We start from the raw sequence: 8003 nt of genomic DNA, 5'->3' as shown, positions 1-8003 counted from the left end.
TCCATCGAACTACCTTTAGCCTGTGCTGGCTGCCCCAAAGTAAGGTCCAAGGCTGCCGCAACCTCAGGCGTGGGCACTGGCAAGCCACCTTCAACATGGGAACTAAACGGCTCACTAACAAACTCACCTCAACAAAGGTCTGCTCACCCACCAACCCATTCTCTGCCCCGGGCCCCTGCCTCTATGCCCATTTGATCTTCAAAGACCTACCCGCCTTCATGAGGAATGGAGTTCCCATCCCCGCTAAATGACAACGACGTCGGCGAAGGGATGGACACCCTATCCTGATCCATTGGACGAGTCTCACCGCCTATGTTGGTACATGGCAGGGAATGAGAAGAGGAATCTAATCCCACACAGGAGGTCATGCCATCATGTAACGCCCATCCTTGTGGTGGGACTTTTTCCAAAATATTTTTATAAAAAGGACGACGGGAATTACCGCACTGTTTAAAACTTTTCACTTGCATCCCCAGGGTGCGAGATTCCACGTTTATAAATAAAATGTGCTTTGATAATAAAAGAGGGTTATAGCGGAAAACATAAATCTTATAATAAAAAGAGCTCTCGTATGTTTAAAACTCGTGCCTAGACTTCCGTGGTCTTCTCCATGGGCCGTGTCCGTCCCGATCATGCAGTTCCTGTTGGGGAGGGACATGCATAAAAACTAAAATGAGTCGAAAACTCGTAAGCATTACTTCATACAGTTAAAATATAACAACATAGGTTTTCATTCATACATTCATCATTCGAACATACTATTACGTGCGTGCCTACGTGTCTTGTGTGCGTTCATTTGAAAACGTCACTGGACGGGGCTTTTCTTTCAAAAAGGCTTTCCTTTATTTAAAACGTGTCCCCCGTCAGTGCTTTCATTTCTTCAAGAGCCGCTGTACATGGTTTTACTTTTAAAAAGGCTTTCTCGTCGTAAAACGTTTCCCCCGTCAGTGCCTTCATTTCTTAAAGAGTCCGTGCTCTTGTGCTCTTGTGCTCTTGTGCATACATGTGCATTTGTGCGTTCGTGCATGCGTGCATACATCCATTCTTTCTTATCGCTTTCATAGGCCAGTACACACAATTACGCCCCGTGTGTTTGGGGTTAGCGGTCTTCCTTTGGACCCGGATTCCGCCCGTGGCCACGGGTTGGGAACCCCTTTTCATAGGGGCAGTACTGGGTGCACTTCCAGCACTACTTACCCGACATTGCAATCTGCCCATTCATCAGTACCCTTTCATTCATGTCATGTGGCTGTTACGTGTCTTCATACATTCATGCTTTCATTTCTTTCTTTCTTACTTTTCATTCATTCGTTCATGTCAGCTCGAAAGAGCTGAAACTTTCGTTCAGTTCGTTCTTTAATTTAACAGTCCTTTCTTTTTATGAGAAAACATTTCTTTTCGTGAGAAAATATTGTTTGGGGTGTGAGCCCGAAAATGGTCTTTTCGTCTTTCAGTTCATTTAAGTTCTATCCTCTCTTTAACAGTTCGTTCGTGGAAAACTTCGTTTAAGAACATACATGGGCTTAAGCGTCAGCTTTCGTGGCATCTCATAAGCGTCACCTTGAACGTTGTCAATCATGGCATCCATGAGTGTTACCTCGTGGCGCACATGAGAGCGTTGGTTCGTAGGATTCACAAAAGCATCCGCTTTCATGCATCTTCATCAGTTTATGGATTTTTCTTAGAAAATACATACAATAGATACAATGTATAGTCATCCATTCACATGCGTACAATTAATACTTTGGGTGCGTAAACAGAGGCTGCCAAGGAGGGGCCGTACATACTTATACTTTTGAACATTTAGCATTTTCTTTCTTAAAACGTCTTTAGTCTTTTCGTGAGCATCTTAAGGAAAAATGTTTCTTGTATCTTTGAATACTCTAGAAGAGTATGAACGTAACACTTACCTGGACTCCATGCTACTTGCATGTCATTCAGTCCATTCATGTGCATGTCAGATGGCAACCTACATGCATACACATAACCTTAGTATCATTCTCTATCTAATGCATAAGTAACTTTAACTATAAATAGAATTACGCTATACTTAGAACACTCTCCTTCTATCCCGTGCACTTATGTGCCCTTCACTATGTTAAATCCTTCAGGGACCACTTACGATCACCACAACTTCGAACTCAAAGTCTTGTCTCGAGTGCTCATCCACTAAAGTGAACCCATTATTCACCTTAGGATTAAGACACTAAGACATTCGTCTTACTCTTCTTACAACCACATTCGATGCATGATTCCGACCGATTGAATCACACATCTCAATCCTAACGATGCATCTGTCACTACCTTCATGCATCTTGGCCCACACTAAATCCACATTCCCATCCATACAAGACACATGGCTCTAAGCCAACTCTAAGGCATAAGCACCGTGCAACTATGCTCATGACAGATTACCCATTACATATGGTGAATCCGTCCAGCACGTGTCTCTCACCATGTTACACAAGTACCTTACCCCTTTATCACCTAAGATCAACGTATATAACACGTTGATCACCTACTCGTAGGGACAAGGGCCATACTCCGATACCAATCTTCTCTTAACCCGGCTAGCATGACTCTTCACCCTACCCGTCCCTTTTGACAGTTCATCATAACACTTAACACGACAAGACTCCATTCATAACTACGTTTCATGTCACGTTATATAGCCCGAGATTGCTCCAGAGCTACACTGTGACCTTGTCGTGCTACCCAACATTCTACTGCATCAACTCTTGACTCATCACGAGTACGGTTCCTCACATACTCCCGTCACGTTCCCGTTATGCCATTTCTACACGTTAACACTTCACCCATCATAAGCATGACTTCCAATAACCACGTCACGAAGTGACGTTGCCCAGTCATGCTTCCGCTGCGTACTCTTACACTTGTTCTACTACTTTGCCCATCACAGGCACGACTGTCAGTAGTCATGTCACTTCGTGACATTCCTCAGTCATGCTTCCGCTGCGCACTCTTATACTTGTTCTGATACTTCACGCATACTCCTGGCCATAAGTCTATCACAGTGACACCTGTCACCTCGAACTATAGGCTACGCCATAACTACTTCGGGACACTGTTCCACAGTTCCCGACACTATCCATCACGTTCCATGCCCATCAATCACATAACCATCCTTATCTCTACGACACACCACACGGAGTGTCACTGCTACGTGGAGTACACTCCACGTATACTCCCTTCATACATACCACATCACCACTATGGCATACTTGTCATATGGTACATCACTCCTCCACATGGTGTACGTTACACTCGTACTCCCTTTACATACGCTCCATCACCACTATGGCATACACGCCATATGGTGCATCACCCATCATATAGAGTACATTTCACATGTACTCCATCCATACACATCACATCACCACTATGGCATACCAGCTGTAACGCCTTGACCACGAGGGTCCGGAGAGTTAACTCATATCACCTAAAAATCATTTCCAAATAATATTTTTAAAATAAACCAGAGTCTCCATAACATATTAACCTATTCGTTCAACACAAATATCCATGTTCCTACATAAGGGCACATCAGTGGTGTCTCGTTGATATACATAAACGTTTCCACAAAGACTAGAAATATTCATTACTCAACATACCAAAGTCACATAAAATATCAACGCTACCAAAAGACACTCCACAAGTCATTGTACCCTAAGGCACTTAGTCTTCTATGATCCACAAAACTTGCAAGTACTCCCTATTCCTGATTCTCAGTTGTTGCATCAAAATTATCTTAAACACATTATGGAGATAAGGGGTGAGTTATCAACAACACAGTAAGCAGAGAACATATACTAGTATGCAAATATGAGCATTTACAGATTTCAGAATGCAGAACAAAACACTTTATTTTCAAAATGCAAAGTCAGAATATGTTATCAAAAATATCAGAGCGAAAGTTCAAAAATATTCTTATTCAAATTCTTTTGGCATAGCATAACTGATCGCCATCGTACCAGAGCATAATATCGCATCAGAGGCCATGTTTAACCCCCGTGGTAGGGTTGTGCAAACCCTGGTAGATAACCGAGCAAAAACAGAATGTGAATCTTCCCCTTATTTATTCTCGGAGCCCCGAGTGTGCACACAGGGAAGACCACCAGAAAACCACTTTGTTTTCAAAGTGGGTGCACCAGAAACAGAACAGTTGGTACCAACCCAAACAGAAGCCACTATTAGCACCCGTGGTAGGTCAAATAGGTCACCATCCACAAACCACATCCCGATTCAGAATATCATGCCAAAAGTTTTCAGAAATCACATCATATCAGAATACGGAACACCTTCAGAATAGAACAGAGTTTTCAGAAATCATATCATATCAGAGTACAAACCATCTTCAGAACAGAACAGAGTTTTCAGAAATCACAAAACATAATTTTATGCACAAATTTTCATATTCACTCTTTTTTTCACAATTTATAAGCAAAATGCAAAATAGCTCATGTCTATACCAGTCATGCTAGAAAATACTTTATTCTTAAACAGAATCTCATGAGTAATGCATAACAAATAACTGAGGTAGTTCAAATATATTTTCAAAACAAAACATGTTTATTTTCAAAAATCAACCTCAGTCCATTTCATTTTTATGCAAATCTAGCATAGGAATCCCGCTTACCTGGGCTTCTTAGCTTTTTTTTCAAAAATTTCCTCAACAAAGCCGAACAAGCTTAATCGTCACCTATAAAATAATCACGTAGATTTTCATAAATTTCTATTCAATATCGTATTTCGATATTTAAACCTAAAATGCTAAAAGAACCTATTTTAAATCCTCAAAACCTAAAATTCTCATAATTCCTAAAATACCATCATTTTCTAAAACCATCAATATCCACTTAGTCGAATTCGCACCGAATAAGAAATTTAAATCAAACAAGTATTAAAATAATTACAAAACTCAATAAAATGATTATTAAAATATTATTTATACAAAAATAATTATTTTATGAGACATCAAACAAAACCCATTTAAACATAAATCCAAAAATATCACTCATCCGAAAACATATATCTAGTACATACACTAAGGGTAAACTGATAATTGTACTCATTTATTAGTTAACAATTTACATATATATACATATATATATATATATAACTTATGAGGGAAAACTAGCAGTGAACGGAAACAGAAACACAAATAACAGAAGTAACGACGGCAGGGCTTACACCAGGAGAAGTTAGGGGCCGCGTGCGACGGCTGGGCTGGAAATACCAAGGTGGCACGGCTGTTGAGCTGGGGCAGGCGTGTGGTGGCAAAGCTGCCTATGTTGGGTGGCAAAAGTGAGAGAGAGGCAGAGAGAGATGAGCGGGAGGGAGTGCGAGAGAGAGTGGAGAGAAATGAGAGAGTAACCGAGAGGGGTACTCACCGTGAGGGGGTTGTTACCGGCTGAGGTGGCCTGAGGGTGTCCGACGACCCTTTTCCGTGCGAGTGGCGACGACTTGGAGGGGCTGGTGCGGTGTGGTGCAGTGCAGTGGTTTGGTGGATGGATCTCTATTTCGGGTGGCTAAAAACAGGGGAGTTCCGTGGCTTACTGAGGTGGTTTTTACACGGAGAGGGTGGTGGCGCACAGCTTGGGTGATGGACTATGAGAGGCGGAGGAACCGGCGCGAACTGTGTTTGGTGGAGTTACGACTCGTGGACTGGCTTTGGGTGTGGCGATTTACTGGATGCAAACCAAGCTCTTCAGTTGGTGTTTTACGGAGAAGGTGGTTCTTCAGTGGCTGGCTGTGGTCTGTACTGAGGTTGGGGGTGGAAGCTCAGATGAGTTTAAATGGCTGAAAGCATGAAGAGAGGCGCTGAGGATGCTTAACACATATATATAATATATATAAATAGTAAGGAGATAAGAAACCTAGAGGAGAGAGGATGGGAACACTTCATGAAAAAAGGAAAATGGACACAAACTTAGCGATGGTGTCTAGAAAACAATTCCACGGACCGGTTTCTTACGTCTAAAAAGAAAAGAAAAGAAAATAACATAACATAACATAAAGTAAAAAAATAAAAAATAAAATATATACTTAGGACCATGTCTTGGACCCTTAACGAGATTATTGCATGGCTTTAATCTAAAGTTTTGGATCTATACTCAACCTAAAATAAATACACTTATCCCATAAATTTTCTAATGAACATCCACTTGATCCATTAAAGACTTTAAAACCTAATTATCAACCTATTAAAAGAAAAATTTTATACCACCAAAAATATCTTAGGCACAAACTCTCTTCTAAAAATTTTACTCATAATCCCGAACGATATATTTTTTTTTTTTTTATAAACCCAAAACATTCTGTAAAGTAGTTTGGCTGGACTGGGTGTTACACCCGCCATATGGTACATCACTATATCACATAGAGTACACTCCCCGTATACTCCCTTCATACACACTACGACACATCACCATTGTGGCATCCCTACCATATGGTGCATCACTCCACCACATAGAGTACATTCCACATGTACTCCCCACATACATACCACATCACCACTATGGCATACCTGCCATATGGTGTATCACCATATCACATGGAGTACACTCCCCGTATACTCCCTTCATACACACTACGACACATCACCACTATGGCATACTCGCCATATGGTACGTCACTCCACTACATAGAATACACTCTACACATACTCCATGCATGTTACGCCACATCACCACTATGGCATACACGCCATATGGTGCATCTCACCATCTCATGGAGTACATTCCACATGTACACCCCACATATACAACACATCACATCACCATTATGGCATACACGTCATATGGTGCATCGTCCACCACATAGAATACATTCCACATGTACTCCTCTTACACGCAATACGCCACTGAGTACACTCCACTTGTACTCATCTCGTTCCACAATACGCCAGGAGGGTATATTTTACATATACTCTCCCTATCTCACATTACGCCACACATAAAGTACAAAGCGTATACTATTCCCATTCCACATGCCATATCACCACTATGGCATATCCGCCACATGGTGCATTACTCCACCACATAGAGTACACTGCACGGATACTCCTCACATATACTATACCCCACACAGAATACACCCATTGTGTACTCCTTTCATACACACTATGGTAAATCACCATTATGGCGTACCCGCCATATGGTGCATCTCACCATCACATGGAGTACATTCCATTTGTACTCCCTACATATGCAACACGCCACATGCACATAGAGTACACTCAGTGTGCACTGTATTCATTCCACATACACCATGCCACCATTACAGCACATATTCCCCAATCACACTACATGGCACAGTCCACAACACTTCTCATCTACACCCAACACATCACAGCACACTACACGGCACAATGCACCTCCATACAACACAGATAAGCCCAACACTTCACTACACAGAATGCCCAACACTTCATCACACAACACCACATCACGATATCACAACTCCATTAATACTAACAGCACAGTCCACAACCTAGTCAACTAATCAATATCTAACATAATTACGAGGGATAGAGGGTTATACCATCGACGGGATAACCTGTGCATTGCTCATTGACTGTCATAGCCGATGATGTCAGAAGAGTCGTACGTGGTGGCTAACTCACGTACAGTGACTGTTTAGGCGTTTGGATAGCTAGGTGTGGTCTTGGAAAGGCTCGTGATGGCCTTGTGATGATGGCAAGGGGCATAACAAGGCGGATCTAGCCGTGTACAGTGGCGGTCAATCACACGCAGTGACTGTCCATCACGTGCAGTGGTTACCCACCACATAAAGTGATGGTTTGGACCTAGGGCTTGGCTAAGGAAGGTGCGGTGAATCTCGTGGTGGCGTCAAGGTGGCGCCACGGTGGCGGATCTGGCCATACCGTGGAGGAGAAGCCGTGGGAGAGTGAGAGAGAGTGTGCTCTCGTGGGTGGCAGATCGGGGCCAATGGAGGTCGGGTTGGCTTGGTGGCAGCTTAAG

Source organism: Juglans regia, chromosome 6 (assembly GCF_001411555.2).
Source record: "Juglans regia cultivar Chandler chromosome 6, Walnut 2.0, whole genome shotgun sequence".
Lineage (NCBI taxonomy): Eukaryota > Viridiplantae > Streptophyta > Magnoliopsida > Fagales > Juglandaceae > Juglans > Juglans regia.
This window is presented reverse-complemented; position numbering follows the sequence as displayed.